We start from the raw sequence: 16187 nt of genomic DNA, 5'->3' as shown, positions 1-16187 counted from the left end.
CCCCTATTCTTTTATCTCAACACAGAGTAATCTTATGTAGAGATTGAGGGCTGGGGCTGTTTGGCTTTTTCTTTACAAATATGACATTCTGACTGTAAAACAAGAAGGTAAAATTTAATTCTTTATTAGCCACTGATGAGAGCAAGGATATTCTTTTTTTATTCACATTGATTTCTACTTCTGTTTGTTTTTTCTTCTTATTTCTCCTTTCTCCTTCAGACAGCCTTTAAAACACAGGGCTCTCATATTTCACAATCAAAACATAAAACTGTCCTACATGTCTAAGCATCTGGTTCTTTCACTGAGTAATAACTTATCAATTCCTGAATCAACAGTCAATAGTAACACAGAAGTAAATTTTATAAAGTACCACACTTTCTGATATTTACTGGATAAATACTGGAAGTACTGGAAATTTACTGGGATATCCTTTTTACTCATCATTCATACCTGCCAAATATAAGGTGTGATATTGCACTGCATCCACAAGTACACTTACAAAATCATCTCATCTCCTATTTAAACTTTCATTTTTACCCATAAAATTGTGCTGGAGACAGATGGATTTTCATGAGTGGATAAAAGTATAAATTTTAGGAAGAGTTTTTAAAACACACACACATCATTTAATATCCAGAGTCTTTATTAATAATGTTGAAGATGGTAACATGAGAAACCAGAGTCAGATTGCATTTTGAGGCAATATGTGGTCACATGTTGAACAGGCCAACATCTGGTTTTGCACCTTAAGTGAATTATATCAAGGAATTATGGTGACAGGATGGTAACTAAAACCATACAAAGCTATACAAAACAGTCCATATATGGACCTTCATCTTCAGTTAAGTAATTTATTGGAATAAAAGCAAGATAAATCAATATAATTAGGAATCTTATTTTTCGTGTTTCATTCTTACACTTTTGAAAGATGCTAGAGGTTTGGGGACAAGAAAAGAATTTTATACAGACAATAAGATCCTGGTAACTGTTTGATTACAAATATCTGGTTTGCACCATTCACAGCCATTGCATGGTTCAACATGCACCTTTAGATACTCACCATATATGTTCAGTAAGCTTCAGGCAAAAAGGACACAAAGGACCTCCAGATGTAAATGTTCACAGCAGTGTATCTTAACTTTGACACTGGATAGACTTTAGCTAGCAGGCACAAAACCTGAGACTCTTATAGCTAACTTGCCAGCATTTTCATAGAATCACAGAATGGTGTGAGCTGGAATGGACCTTAGACCACTTTGTTCCAACTCCTTGCCATAGGCAGTGACACTGTCTACTAGACCAGGTTGCTCAAAGCTCCATCCAGCCTGGCTGTGAACACTTCCAGGGATGGAGCACCCACAACATCTCTGGGAAAACCTGTTCCAGTGCCTCACCATCCTCAAAGAAAAGAATTATTTTCTTAATATTTAATCTAAATCTAGGCTCTTTCAGTCTGAAGCCATTTCCTCTTTCCCTTCACTACATGCTCCTGCAAATAGTCCCTCTCTGTGTTTCTTGTAGCTTTCCTCAGGATTCTGAAAGGCCACAAATAGGTCACCCCAAAGCCTTCTCTTTTCCAGGCTGTACAATCCCTTCAGCCTTTTCTCATAGCAGAGGTTCTCTATCCCTCTAAACATCTCTGTGACCTTGCTCCAATAGGTCCATGTCCATCCTGTGCTGGGACCCCAGAGCTGATGCAGTGCTCCAGGTGGGTCTCACCAGAGCAGAGGGGCAGAATCCCCTCCCTCCCCTGCTGCCCTCGGGGCTCTGGATGAGCCCAGGACACGTTTGGCTCTCTGGGCTGTGAGGGCCATGGCCAGGGCATGTCCAGCCTCTCTCACCCACCAGCACCCCCAAGTCCTTCTGGGCAGGGCTGCTCTCCATCTGCTCATCCCCCAACCTGGATTGACACCAGGGTTGTCCTGACCCAGATGCAACACCAGCACCCGGTCCTGTTAAACCTCAATAGATTTCCATGGACCACCTCCTGAGCTTGTCTAGGTCCCTCTGGATGACATCCATCTTCAAGTATGGAAGGAAACCTTTTAACCTTCATGTTCTGCATATTCTGCATGAAAATACATACTATATTTTGATTCCACTAAAAGTCTTTCTTGAAACATCCTTCTCATTGATTTTTGAATCCACATGAAATTATTAACTGAAAATACTTGAAGAAAGCTTATTATAATTATTTCCATTTTTATTATATTGTCTAAGTTAATTTCTGGGGCAAGAAATAAACAAAAAAAGCAAACAAAAAGTGCAGTTCAATTGACATGTATAATTAAAGATATGTTTATTTTTATTTCATAGCAGTGGTATCTTGAGAAGGGTTGGAAAGGGAGAAATTCAGTAATCAACTACACCATACCTAGTAGGTATAATCTCTACTGCAGCTTGTTTTCCTTTTCTGTTTGCAAATTAGCCCCCTCCCAGAAGGGAAATTAATTCTAATTTAACAGTACTAAAAGCCTCTTGATGTTCCTATCTGGACACCCTCCAGTCTTTGAGGGAATTATGTCATGTGTATGACTGTTTTCCAGCTTCTTCCTGCTTTACAAAACTATGATGTACTAAAGAGAAAATCTATTTCTTACAAGCTTTTGGAAACAGAGCAGATAATTAACTATCACTTTCCTTTCATTCTAATTTTGGAAGATCGCTACTCTGTATTTCAGTCCACATTTGAATTTGGGACATTGAAACAGAAGAAAATACAAAGAATCTTGTAAAAATATGATTAATTTTTGTGTTACATATAGGAAAATGAAGAGGCAATGGTCTCAGTGCTTTATCCACTTAGAAAATAAAACATAATTTGAGCACTTCCTCGGTTGTTCTCATTTTATTTTAAATTCTTGCTTTATGAAATATGGAAAAACAGGATCTGTAAATAGCTCAAATTTTTTTTTACAGTAGATTGAATCAGATTAAAAAAAAAATCAATAAAAAATTTTACTCAGATTTCAATGGAAGCTTTTCCTGGTCTGTTCAAGGTCATGAAGACTTTTCCATTTTCAACTTGCTGGTTGAAATAAGCACCTTTTATTCTGTACCTGTAAACTTGAGAGCACATAAATCTGGACCTGAATTTTAACCTTGGGAAAACATCTGCTGGTTTGACGGATTTTAATCAACAAAACAGTTGACAAGCACTCTATTTTATTTTATTTGGCCTGGAACTACAAATATTAAAATATTAATGTATAAAGTACTGTATTTTCTCCACAAACTATCCCACTTTTTTTGACTTAAATTCTTCTTGAAGAATTATCATGCTTACGTTTGTACAGCGCAAACCACTGTAGAAAGGTTTGGGGCCTTGTTTTCTTTTCTTTCTGTTGTTGTTTAGAAGGGATTTCTTAAGGATTTACAACAGAATTTCCTAAAAAATATCACAGAATAACAGTATGATTTGGGTCAAAAGGGACCTTAAAGATCATCTAGTTTGAAACCTTCTGCCATGGGCAGGTATACCATCTATTAGACCAGGTTGCTCAAAGCCCCATCCAACCTGGCCTTGAACACTTCCCGGGATGAACCATCCACAGCTTCTCTGGACAACCTGTGCCACAGCCTCACCACCTTCAACAGTGAAGAATTTCTTCCTAGTATCTTCTCTAAACCTGCCTTCTTTCAGTTCAGTCATTCCCTCTTGTCATCTCTACATGCTCTTGTGAAAATTCCCTCTCCATCTTCCTTGTAGGTTTTTTTCAGGTAATGGAAGACCAGTTAGGTCACCCTAAATCCTTCTCTTTTCCAGGCAGAACAAACCCAGTTCTCTCTGCCTTTCCTCATGCAAAAGGTGCTCCATCCCTCTGACCATTCTGGGGATCTGAAGGCGTAAATTTGTAGCCTACCACAGAGGTCTGACAACAGAAGTCTTCATTGGAGGGAGTGCTATGCTCCCTCAGAGGTGTGGGATTCAGTGTGATCACTGGTATGAGAAAAAATACACATCCTCATTTTACTTCTATGATGGATTAGAAATAGGTTATGAGAAGTGTTTGCTGACATGGATGCCTGTGAATTCAGTAATCACAGAGCCCTTTCTGATTTCTGTGTTTCTAAGGAGGAAATATGTTATAAAGCCAACCATTCTGATTCCTAGTGCTGATCCTCACTACGTTTGAATAAAACAGAAACAACAAAAAAAAAAAGTAAAAAGAAAACTTCATTTGTTTTGCACTGGATTTGTCAAGGTCTTGGAAGATGGTGGGGTTAAGTCACTAATGACTGCATATGTGCTATACTGCTTTGGAAGGTAAATGACATTTACCAGCAGTCCTGGCTCACTGGTGAGGTTCCAGATGACTGGAAGCTGGCCAATGTGATGCCCATTCACAAAAAGGGTAGGAAGGAGGACCCTGGTAATTATAGGCCAGTCAGCCTGACCTCAGTACCTGGTAAGGTAATGGAACAGTTTATACTGAGTGTCATCATGCAGGATGTACAGGATGGCCAGGGCATCAGATCCAGCCAGCATGGGTTTAGGAGGGGTAGGTTGTGTTGGACCAACCTGATCCCCTTTTATGACCAGGTGATATCCACCGCCTGGTGGATGCAGGAAAGGCTGTGGATGTTGTCTGCTTGAACTTCAGCAAGGCCTTTGACACCATCTCCCAGCGCTACAGCTGGGGACAGTGTGGCTGGACAGTGCTACACGCAGAAAGGGACCTGGAGGTACTGGTCCACAGCCACAGGCTGAACATGAGCCAGCAGTGTGTCCTGGTGGCCAAGAAGGCCAATGGCATCCTGTCCTGTATCAGGAATAGTGTGGCCAGCAGGAGCAGGGAGATCATTCTTCCCGTGTACTCGGCACTGGTGAGGCTGCACCTGGAGTGCTGTGTCCAGTTCTGGGCCCCTCAGTTTAGGAAGGATGTTGAGACGCTTGACCATGTCCAGAGGAGGCAACAAGGCTGGTGAGTGGTCTGGAACATAAGCCCTATGAGGAATGTCTGAGGGAGCTGGGTCTGTTAGCCTGCAGAAAAGGAGAGTCAGAGGTGACCTTACCATTCTCTACTACTTTTTGAAAGGTGGGGATTGGACTCTTTCACCAGGCAGGAACTGACAGAATGAGAAGACACAATCTCAGTCTGTGCCAGGAGAAATACAGGTTGAATATTAGGAAAGAGCTTTTTACAGAACAGGTGATCAAGTACTGGAATGGTCTGCCCAGGGAGGTGGTGGAGTCACCATCACTGGATGTGTTTAAAAGACTGGATGTGACATACAGTGCCATGATCTAGTTGAGGTGTTAGGGCATGGATTGGACTCAATGATCTTGAAGGTCTCTTCCAACCTAGTGATTCCATGATTCTGTGACTATTTTCAAGGCATTCAGTTTTGAGGAAAGGGCTTCTTTTTAAGGCAGTCTTCTCCAAAGTCTGAATTAGAACCTGGTTTTCTGGTCTGGACACATTTCAGATCTAACTGTATCACTTGTAGCTATTTTGCCATGTAGAGTTGTCATAGTGATATAAAATAAACCCATGGGATTGTCTTTTAAATATCTTTCTGTGACCTTTTTTTTTTTTCAGAGGTTAAAATGAAGAACCAGTCTGAGCCACTGGTCACTCAGGCTGGTAAAAATCTGTCAGAGCTCAAAAGGTAATGTTGTGAGCTAATGAGAGGGGCAACTATCCATTGTCACAGTGGGGTTCTGTGACGTCTTGTCCCTTTCAGCCAGGTTGAGAGTGGCAGAATAAATCAGGGCAGGTTTAGTGGAGTGCCCAAAAAAGATTTTATTGTTCACAGAGACCACATGGTCTGAGGGCCTGGATCCAAAGATGCAAGGACATGGTGAGCTTCACAATACCTAGGGTTACCTGGGGTGAAGTACCCAATAGAGAAAACAGACAGGGGTTTTTACTTATAAGTCTAAGGTCTTGCCTATTCTGGGATGATTCCATTAGTATCCCCCAAGGACCCCACATCCCAGGGCCTTAGGTTTATTCCCCCTGTGCCAGGAACCCTGTCCAAGGTATGATCTATCTTAGATAATTCAGTTCCCACCATCTATCATTAGATGAATGTTCTCTTCAATCTAGATGTGGTACTTCCTAAGGTTAAAGGTTAAGGTTACTTTAATGTCAATTCTCAGACTCTGTAGTTTCCTTGAGAAAGCCAGCGGGGACATGGAACCGTGGAAAATTAAAGTGAATTTTTTAGTTGCTGTTACATCAGCCCTACAGCTGGGTAGAACTGTAGAGCTGTTTCTCCCCACCATCCAGGAAACTGACTCTCAACTGCTTCATTTTCTAAGAGATTTTCTACACATAATCACATTGAATTCCAATTTATTTCAAAATATTTTTTCTCTTTATACCCTTACCCCTCTCTTCTAGTGTTTTTTCAAGTGCTTCCTCACTGATTTAATATTAAAGTGTTCATTAACATATCTGAATAGGTAATAACCCTTGAATTATTTCTATACTACATTTCAATCATAACAAAATAAGGCAAGGAGGACCTCAAAATCCAACTAGATTGCATCTCAACAGCATAAAAAATAACTAATCTCTGATGGCTATCGGTGATATAAAGTACTTTTTATTGTAAACTAAGGAACTAAAATCTCAAAAAAACATTAATGCATATTTGTGAAGCAAATGGGATCTTATTAACTACAATTTAGCTTCTTTATACAAGTTAGAGGAGTAGAATAATTTTTCTTTTATTTATTTCCTTCTTTCTCATTTTGACAGAACCTTTCCATTTTCATAATTTTTTTTAAACCTATTTACTAAGCCATTTATATTTTCATGCCTTTAGTAGATTCTGTCAAAATTCCTGCATACTTAAAAACAAATGTAGTACATATAACAGCTAAGCATTGCAGTGTTCCATTTTTAAATGTGGAAGTCATTTAGGACCTTTCTTAGATAACTGCATTTTAAGATTGATTTAATCATTTTCTGGTCACTAGTTTGACAATAAATTATTTTGAGGATTGCTTCCTTTGGGTAATTTTTGTACATATACCACATATTTGCAGCAGAGCTAATGGTAATGCAAGGCTGACTTTTTTTTTTAACATGGTAAAAATAAGGAGAAAAAAAATCAAAGTATTAATTTAGTATAGTTTTACAGGATTGCACAGTTTACAAAGATTAAAAAACAAGGCAAAAAGATAAAGCTTCACATCAAACACACAAACATAATAATTGAATCAAATAATGGAAGGCACTCTTAATTCCATCTTTTGGTCTCAAAATTCCTCCTTATCTCAAGTGAGATCAGTCTCCTGCTGAGCAACTCACTCTTTTTTGCAGAAGCTCAGTTTATCTTGATGCAGGCAATGACTTCCAGCAAGACTGTGAATTGTTTCCCATGGTGATTCCTGTCCTCCCACTGCAATGACCAGATGACGTCAAATCACTTGGAAAAATTCCTCACAACTTAAAAAATGCATCACATTTAACAAGATGGAGGGGCTCTAAAGGAGCAAATGCTTCCACAACCAGCATGGGGAGCACTTATTACACATGGTAGTCTTTGGAACCTCAAAGCTAGTTTTTCATAATTTCCCTAAATCTTCTTCATCCTTCTAACACATGTTATATCCCACCATTCCACTGCGTGTTCCAAGTCCTCCACAGGGTTTTCGCCTACTGTGATACAAAAGAATGGCTCATGATCTCCTCCACGGGGTAACCAATCATGAAAGAACTTCTGGATAAAGAACATAGTTTCTGGATGTCTTCTGTCTAAGACTGCACAAACTTCTGATGGAAGAGGTGCCAGAGACGAAGATGCTTGGATAGCAGGAGAGCAGATGGCAACTCAGCTCACAGTCCTCCTATGCCAGAGTAGCATCTATTCATGGGTGAGTGTTTGCTGATGGAAAATCCATAGCGGGACAATCTTCTCCTGCTGTGACTCTGAACGATAGTCAAAGCAATATTGAAAAGTTCTGCAGCTGTAAAGCTTTTCTCTTCAGTAAATGGTAGTTAAAATGACTGTTCTGACTACAGAAGTATTTATACAGAGATTTATGATAACAAAGGAAGGATAACAAAAAATAAAAATACAAATTTTGAAAAGATACATGAAAATCTCAGGTGCCAAAATTAAGGCAGAAAAAATGCACACATGCCAGGAATACCAAGTGCCAAGTTCTAGCTTGATTTGTTACAGTATGGTGAAAACCACTATTACAATCCCTTAATCTTGAGTCCATGTATGTATATGCACAGGGACTCGTTAAATTCCACAAAACATTTTTAAGTTAAAAGTGGTAGCTGGTGTAGCATGATGAAGATCAGGGCATGGCAATTTCTTCAAACATCTGAGAGTGTGGTCCCTTCTCTGGGAAACCCAGCACAGAAACGAGACTTGTAATGGACTGTCAGTAGAAAGTATTAACCTTAACAGGACAATAATTAAAGGGTAACTTTAATTTGCTCCCAAAACTTCCATAGTATTCTCAATTGTTCTCAAAGACAGTGATGTCAAAGGAGTAAGCATGTATGCATTCAAATATGTTTTTCTTTCTAAAGAAAGGAAGAATGATTTTAAAAGCTTTATGGTATTCTTTGTATATTTTAAGTCTTTCATGTTAAAATCATCAAAAGTCAAAATATCACATTTGCTCTTGGAAAAAAAAAACCCAAGAGAATCAAAATAGAATATGAATTAAAAAAAAAAAAAAAGTAAGATATTTATTTCAGCGATATGAAGTCTTACTTTAAATTTCAGTAGAGAAATACAGACCTGTAATGAAACTAATGTAATTAAAAACTTCTTAATACACTAGAAGTGACCAGTAGGGATAACCTTGTATCTGCAACTTCTGTGTGTACCTGTGTGAATATGTTTCCCTCCTTTACACATGTGACTGGATGAATTTCTCCCTTTTTTGTTAGGTATTTCAAGACTTTAATCTTATTGAAGATCATTCTAACTGCCTTTCCTTTTTGATCATATAGAAAATTGTGTCTGTTGGTAGAAAAATTTTATTCTCAGTGATGCAAATCAATGTTTACCAGATGGACAATTGAAAGGAGTTCCTCTTTAAACTCACTGTTTAAAAAAACAAAAGGAAAAAATTAAAAAGAAAAGTCAGTGCCGGTGCTTAGAACTTTGCATTTATTTGTAACATCAGAAACCTACAATTCTGACTGCCAAAAATGAGCTTCAGAGTTCAGAAGACAAGTCTAGGGCAATCTACAGGGTAAGTCAGGCATAATTCCATATGGGGCACATGCCAAATTACACATATTGCATGCACACTAATTGATCATTGCAGAAACTCCTAACTACCAGTGGAAAGAAGCAATGTGACAAAGCCAGACACCATTGCAGCTCCAAAGAATTCTCTGGAGCAATGAAAGTTTTAACAGATGCCTATCTGTCCTCATATTTTGCAACTTGGCACAAGAAAAAATGCTTTTCCTCAACAATTTTCAGGAGAAAAATCCCCTACCCACCAAATAAATCCAAAGTAAAAATTCCAATTCAATCGAAAACTTTCAGTGAAAAATTTCTTCAACAACAACAATGATTTTAGCAAAATCTGCACATTAATAATTTTTCCTAGGAATTCAATTTCCACCAGTGTTAAGACTACTTTTACTTATAATTTCAGGCAAAATACTTCTCTCTAGGTTTATTCAACTCCAAAGGTTCATTTACTTTAATAGTTTCTTTCCATGTCCTGTGGAATACATGCTAAGCGACTCAGTTTACATCATATAGTTTAATTGTACTCTTGAAACATTTCTAAATAATTCTGGACACAAATAAAATAGTCAGTATCTGTTAATGTCATATTAAGGGAGACCAGATGTAGGCTATAATAAATGTGAGGACTCCAGAACAGAAATGGAGAACTTTGTGCAAGATGACTTCTTGATACTTTCATATTGCAGCACTGTTTGTATAGTAGTCCAAACTTTTATCAAGCTATATAGAAAAAAGAATCAGGTCTCACAAGGCAAGTATTATGTGACCACTATTACTGCTGTTTGGGACTTCAAAGACATTTAACCTTCAACCCCAGCAATGACACTTACCTTTCATGAGACATCTGTGTAACAGCTGATGTGTTAAATCACAGCTGTATCTGGAAAGTCACAGCCATAAACCATTTGAAAAAAGAGCTTCTCTATGAATTGCATATTTGAAATATGGCAAGGTTACTGTTCTGATGCCAACAAGGAATCTCAAAGTCTTTGTATGTGAAAATAAGTATTTAAAACTTTAGAGAGAGATAGAAAGATGGTGCTTTTTCTTCCACTGTATAGCTTCAAAGTAAACCTTTGCAGTCTAATAGTTCAAGGTTGTTATTTAAGCAATTTATCTCATTTGAACAAAAAGGAATATTTTAAGTCAACCCCTTTTTGCTATGAGAATATGTTTCATTTTAACTTAATAAAAGAAATGGTTCTCATGGGGTAAAGAATTTATACACATGCTGCCTAAGGTACCATTTATAGACAGAACTTAGTGAGAGATGTTGCAGGGACTTATTAGTAAGTCTAATAACAATAAAAGGTATGGTACTGTAACTACTATAGCAACATTACCAATTTGTTAGCAGGAATATCAACAATTTTTTTTCCCTTCTGTAATTGTGTTCCAGCCTGCTTTCTATTACTAATTTATCTAGTTTTCCACATAAATGTTGTTCTAGCTCTTTTTGGTCTTCCCATTTCCAACATCCTGTCTTGACTGCTGCGTAGGTCAATGACAGTAGCAATATTTCATATGAAAATGAAATTTTCATATGAAAATTCTTGCCTACTTGTTCCAAGGCAGTTGCTTTTTCTTCATACTGTTTTCAATTAATTTGGGGGAAAACAGACTCATATGTTATTGGATAACTCAGATTTTTCCTATTCATTTCAAGCTGATTTGTAAATTCTACCTCTTAGTGGCTTTGTTAATTCTTTAGTTGTCACTGAATATCTCAATTTTTTTTTCTTACTATCACACTCAGAATGAAAGGAGGGGAAGCCAGCAGCTGGGAAAACCAGAAATATAACGGAGAAAGAAAGTGATTAGAGTTGTGCCATTCTGAACACCAGAATGTAAATTTTATTCATCTTTGTGATGGAAACAGAGCTGCCTTACAAAATTTTTACTATTTTTAAGGATTTTTTTGAGGCAGGGAAAGAGTGAAACCCATATATTTTTAATGGCTTTCATCAAATTTTTGACGTTTAAAGAACACCTTGCACATATCCTCAGATTTTCCTAAGTTTTAATTTCTTGCCAGTACAACTGTAGGTTCGCCTTGCCCAGATTACTTGCTTAGATCACATTTTCCCCATTAACTTCTGCAGTTTTAATGGTCTTGGTTTTTATTTTGTTTCATTATGGAACTCTCTTTTTATTAGAAAATGGGAGAGCGAGGAATTCTGACAGTAAACACTCCGTAAGAAAGTATCATCTATCCCCCATTAAGACATGCACCTCTTTCTTTGCAGCAGTAGTGCTGGGAAATGTGTTCTCCCAGTCCTTCCAGTGTTCTGTGGCAGCAAACACTGCTAGCTCCTTCCCTAGAATTTCACACAGTAGCTGTGAAAAACCTTTCCCTTGCAAAATGTAGTCTTTCAAAATCTTGGTAATTTCTTTCTTTTTATCCTCTTAAAAAGTCATCTTTACTCTGTTTTGTCTCTGCTTTACAACAAGAAATCATAGGACAGGAGACAGCACCTTCATTTATCTTGAACTGCAGCTCTATCACTGTCTCAACCCCAAAGGCAGACTTCCAAGGCCACCCTACTGGAAGGGTGGACTGTGTGTGGCATTTCCCTGCAGTTTCTTTCTGTACCCTTTATGTTTGAGAGAATCCCTATGAGAGGTTCAGCAATAACTAGATAAACACATGAACAAACAAGTCAGGTAAATGTAGGAGAGCATATGGTTTTCCCCCAGAAACAGCGGTTCTTGGAGCTTCTCGTTTTGCCCACTGGTCTCTGTGCTTCAGATAACGTCAAGACTTTACCAAGCTTGAAGCTTTAGTGGGTCCTCAGAAAAGCAAGTAAGCACATTCTGTATTTCTTTATTTTTTACCCATTTCCTCCTGTTTCCCTTTACATAGAACCCTATGCAGAATTCTTGAGAAGAGAGACTAAACCCAGCCTCTCCACCACCTTTATTTTCACCTGATATTTAGAGGGAGCAGTGCCCTCACTACACCTTCGTTGGGGCTGGCAGAGCTGACACAAGGTTCTGAGTGCCCATCCCCATTGTCTGCTCTCTCTGGTGGGTGAGACCCACCACACAAACACTGGCTCCATTTCAGCCCATACAAGCATCCATCTGCCCATTTTAATAAGTATTTTCTTTCCTGTGTGATATGAGGCACCATCCTTCCATGTGCCTTTATTTTGTAATGCTTTTCCAGTGATTCAGGAAACTAACCCACACTGTCACACCATGGCAGCAGAGGCTGGTTTTCCTCCCATTGAAGTCAATAGCAAAATTCTTGTAATAAAAAGAGAAAGTGAATACAGATGAATATTAACCATATCCTTTCAACATTTTTCTCTGCCTAATGGAGTATATTAAGGCTTCTCTGCATAACTTCTGAATAGTTCTGCATGCAATTTCATTATTAAAGTTTCACTTAATTTAATACTGCTTTGAGGTTTCTGGTTAAAAATAAAATATGATTAATGCTTACAAAAGAGAATGAGAAATAGGAGTGTTAAGAATTCTGATAATGGCTACAGTTTCTGGGTAAATTGCTTTAGTAATTTTCATAGTTAAACATGTTAATGTTACCCTTGCTTATTGTAGTTCCCCACCCTAACAGTCACTTGCTCTTCCTGATGATTCTTTTAAAAATCAATTAGTTAGCGTGGCATTTAGCTGCTAACTATAACACACAAAACCCAGTCATTTTCCCTGAAGGTCACTGGTGTCTCTATACAACTGAAAGAACAGGAGCACCCAGTCATAGGCATTTATCCTTCTTGTACCATGGGTTTATTTCTGTTTTAGAACAAGGAGGATTACCAGAATTACCAAATCTCTTTCTGACTCTCTGCTAAACCTGAGTTTTCAAGAGCAGAAAGCTCATACAGACTAGGAGGATGAGGGACAACTATGATGTGCTCCAGGTCCAGTCTGAACAAGTTATTAGGATGCCAAGCATTTAATGACACTCTTAGCATACCAATCTGCAAAAATTGTTCTAAAATTCTAATGGTGCGCTGGATAAAAATACATAAAATTGGATAACAAATAGTGCTTCTTGGTAAAAATCTAGCCCTACTTTGGAATAAATGTTTTGATAGGAGCAGAATAAAACCTAGGACTGTGTTTCAAAAAACTGAGTTTCAAAATTTCTTGGTCTTGACCCATGCAGGTTAATATCTTGGCTTCCCAGTCAATCAGTGAAAGCCTATTAGGATAATCAAGGATTCATTAGAAAGAAATTTGATCAAATGGAGTAAAGAAAGCCAGCTGTTGATGCCTTCCTATGCCCTTCATGCCCTACTTTTTCATTCTATGGACTTAGATGGAACTTTTCTCACACAAGATGGACATGCTATCTACCTATTATCACGTGGTAAAATATAATATAGCAATTAAGCACAGATAATATATAATTATAAAAATGAAAAAAAAACCTCAACCCTGTTAATCTAACAGAAGTGCCTTGGCTACATCCCAAGCTGCCCAGTCCATCTTCTTTATTAATTATTATTAATTATTATTGTTATTATAGGAGATCCATAATACCCTACCCAGTGGTAATATCTGTGTAGGACTTGAATATAATGAGGTGATTTAGAATTCACAAAGAGGGGTCACCCTGCAATTTGGAATGCAGATAATCACATTTTCCAATGGGTTCCGTTAATTCATATTTGGCCAAGACATTAAAAGCAATTATGGCATTAAGCTCTAAATGGTTTAAAGAGGATCTTTTTAGATAAATAGATGTGCATGATAATAGATGCTTTTTAAAAATTGAAATTTATTTCACAGATCATTGCCAACAAAAGTTCTGAATCTCAGTTGCTGAGGAAATTTGAATCTGCCTGCTAATCTAAACTTCATAGATAAATTTTAACTAAGGCTTATTAAAAAGGGAAACCATAATAAATGTGGTCCTTTTCCTAAGAGTTATGTGATACTAGCCCCTGACCCAGAAAACACTCACCTTTGGGCTTAATAAGTAGTTCTATTAAAATCAATAGAAATTCCCATAAAAGTAAAGTATTAACTTAATGTGTTTAGAATCTATGAACAAGTTGGACCATATTTTTTATTTTAAACCTACCTTGGAAATTAGCAAGCCATAATGATCTAGAGAAGGAGATAAATTACAGAAGAAAGGACTCAGCAAATAACTGGTGTTCCTCGCTGTGGCTGCAGGTTAACCAGTCTAAACCAGGTAGTACCCCTCATGGAAGTGAAATCCAGAGTAATATCTTAGTCATGGCTAGTGGAACCAGGGACTCTCTTCCTGTGCTTTGCTGAATCTATGCACCCTTCACTTATAGTCCCATGTAATTTGACATAAAGAATTCTCTTTTTACAGTCATGAATAAAAATTTAAATATTTTACTGATGGAAGAAGTATCAATAAGACCTCCAAATTACAGTGATGAGATACGCAAAGCAAAACATAGATAAACAAAAAGAACATGCATATGACTAAAGGTTTGTTTCCCAGCCTACATCCACTCCACTTGCAAAGGCTTGTCATCTTTTTTGTAAATGTGGGGGCAAAAAATGGCACAACTCATCTATACTGTATTTATTCCTTTCCCACTCAACATATGTTTTACTTTCATTTTTCAGTTATGGCTTTCTACTAAGATAAGTATTTTTCCTAAGAAGAAATTTTCGTTAAAATAAGGAGGAAATGGTAGAACATGGTAGACTTGAGGAGAGCTTCTACTGCTGATCAGTAAATGTTTTGTTTGGAGCCAAACAGTTAATGACTAGAAGTTGTTCTCATTTAGAAATAATAGAGAAATAAGTATTTTGCTTATTAAATAAGTACAAAAGACTATGATAAAACTTTTTACGGAGAAACCAAACTCACTTATAATTTGCAACTCTAACATTTGAGATTTAACAGTGCAAGACTAGACTCTTAAAATAAAAATAAAGGGAAAAAATTATATGATAGAGGCAATTAAAAACTCTTATAAATTCCCAGAGGCATGGAGGTATTTGTTAAATAAGTTAACATAAATCATGCAGTCATTGCTGCAGCCAACTACAAGCAGAGTTTCCAGAAAAAAGATAAATTGAGTGCAGAGAGGAGTGTGAAACCAGCTATGTACCAGCGTACCCTTAAAGCTTTAGCTATGCTGCAAAGTATTGCAGGGTGCGGAACATGCTGCCTGCTCAGGCACCACTTGGAGTGGGAGGGAAAGACCAGAGTCATTACAAAACCTCATTGCTTTAAGAAATCACAGCCCCAGTAGGGAACAGAGACAGTTCTACAGCTCTCTCCGTTAAGCATAATTTCTTTAATAATTGTTTTTACAAGCAGGGTAGTCTAAGTCAGGGGAAAAAAGATACATTCAGTAGTTTCATCTTACTCTGGATGTTTCTAATGGCCTGTAATCAAAACTCTCACTTCAGTGAAAAGATAAGGGCACTTACCAAACTCAGATGAAGATGTTAAGATAAAAATATCAATACCATATAAAGTCACAGATAGAGAACAAATATTTCCTCCCATCTATAAGGCTCAATACACAAAGAAAAAGAAGGGAAATCAAACATACTTATTTAAGTTTTCCTTCAGGCAAGCTTGCTCTATCACAGGCTGCTTCAATTTGCATCTCAGATGCATAAGGTATCTTACTTTACTAAGAGGTCTTCCTGTCCAGATCTGGAGGTCTGCATTGTATTAGAAAACAAATTTAGGAGTTTTTCAATTCTGTGTAAATAGGGTGCAGGGGAAGAAATAAGAATTTACTCATTACTCTACTAACCCCATAACCCTATTTTGAAAAAAACTAAATTCAAAGTCAGCAGTCTATTTTACATTTCAGGCTGTAAGTTTCTAAAAACTCTGATCTAAGTGTATGGATTTTTACAAGTAGTAAAGGGAACATAGTGATAAGAAACTTAGACTCTTGTAATCTGTTTCATTTCATCACAGGATATTTTTATAACTACAGTCCTAATACTTTCTCCAAACATTATGGAGTTATTGTTGGAATATCTGGGTATTAAATGGGACACTAAAATGTGAACTT

At 37.4% G+C, this 16187-nt stretch overlaps 1 long non-coding RNA gene across 3 annotated transcripts; it reads left to right on the top strand.

The window, feature by feature from the left end:
- The first annotated feature begins 5672 nt into the window (after positions 1 to 5672).
- Positions 5673 to 14902, top strand: LOC111928929 (uncharacterized). 3 transcript variants are annotated; one of them, XR_002864383.2, is made up of 4 exons: positions 5673 to 5805; positions 7595 to 7831; positions 9110 to 9178; positions 11887 to 12320. It is a non-coding gene; the product is annotated as an uncharacterized LOC111928929 (long non-coding RNA). The 3 variants fall into 3 exon arrangements; XR_015287217.1 differs by lacking the exon at positions 9110 to 9178 and having other exon boundaries at positions 11887 to 14902; XR_002864384.2 differs by lacking the exon at positions 9110 to 9178 and having other exon boundaries at positions 5718 to 5805; positions 7718 to 7831; positions 11887 to 13588.
- Positions 14903 to 16187: the final 1285 nt, after the last annotated feature.

This window comes from Cyanistes caeruleus, chromosome 5 (genome assembly GCF_971803275.1).
Source record: "Cyanistes caeruleus chromosome 5, bCyaCae1.hap1.1, whole genome shotgun sequence".
Lineage (NCBI taxonomy): Eukaryota > Metazoa > Chordata > Aves > Passeriformes > Paridae > Cyanistes > Cyanistes caeruleus.
The sequence above is the reverse complement of the archived record's forward strand: the minus strand, read 5'-3'. Positions and strand labels throughout refer to the sequence as shown.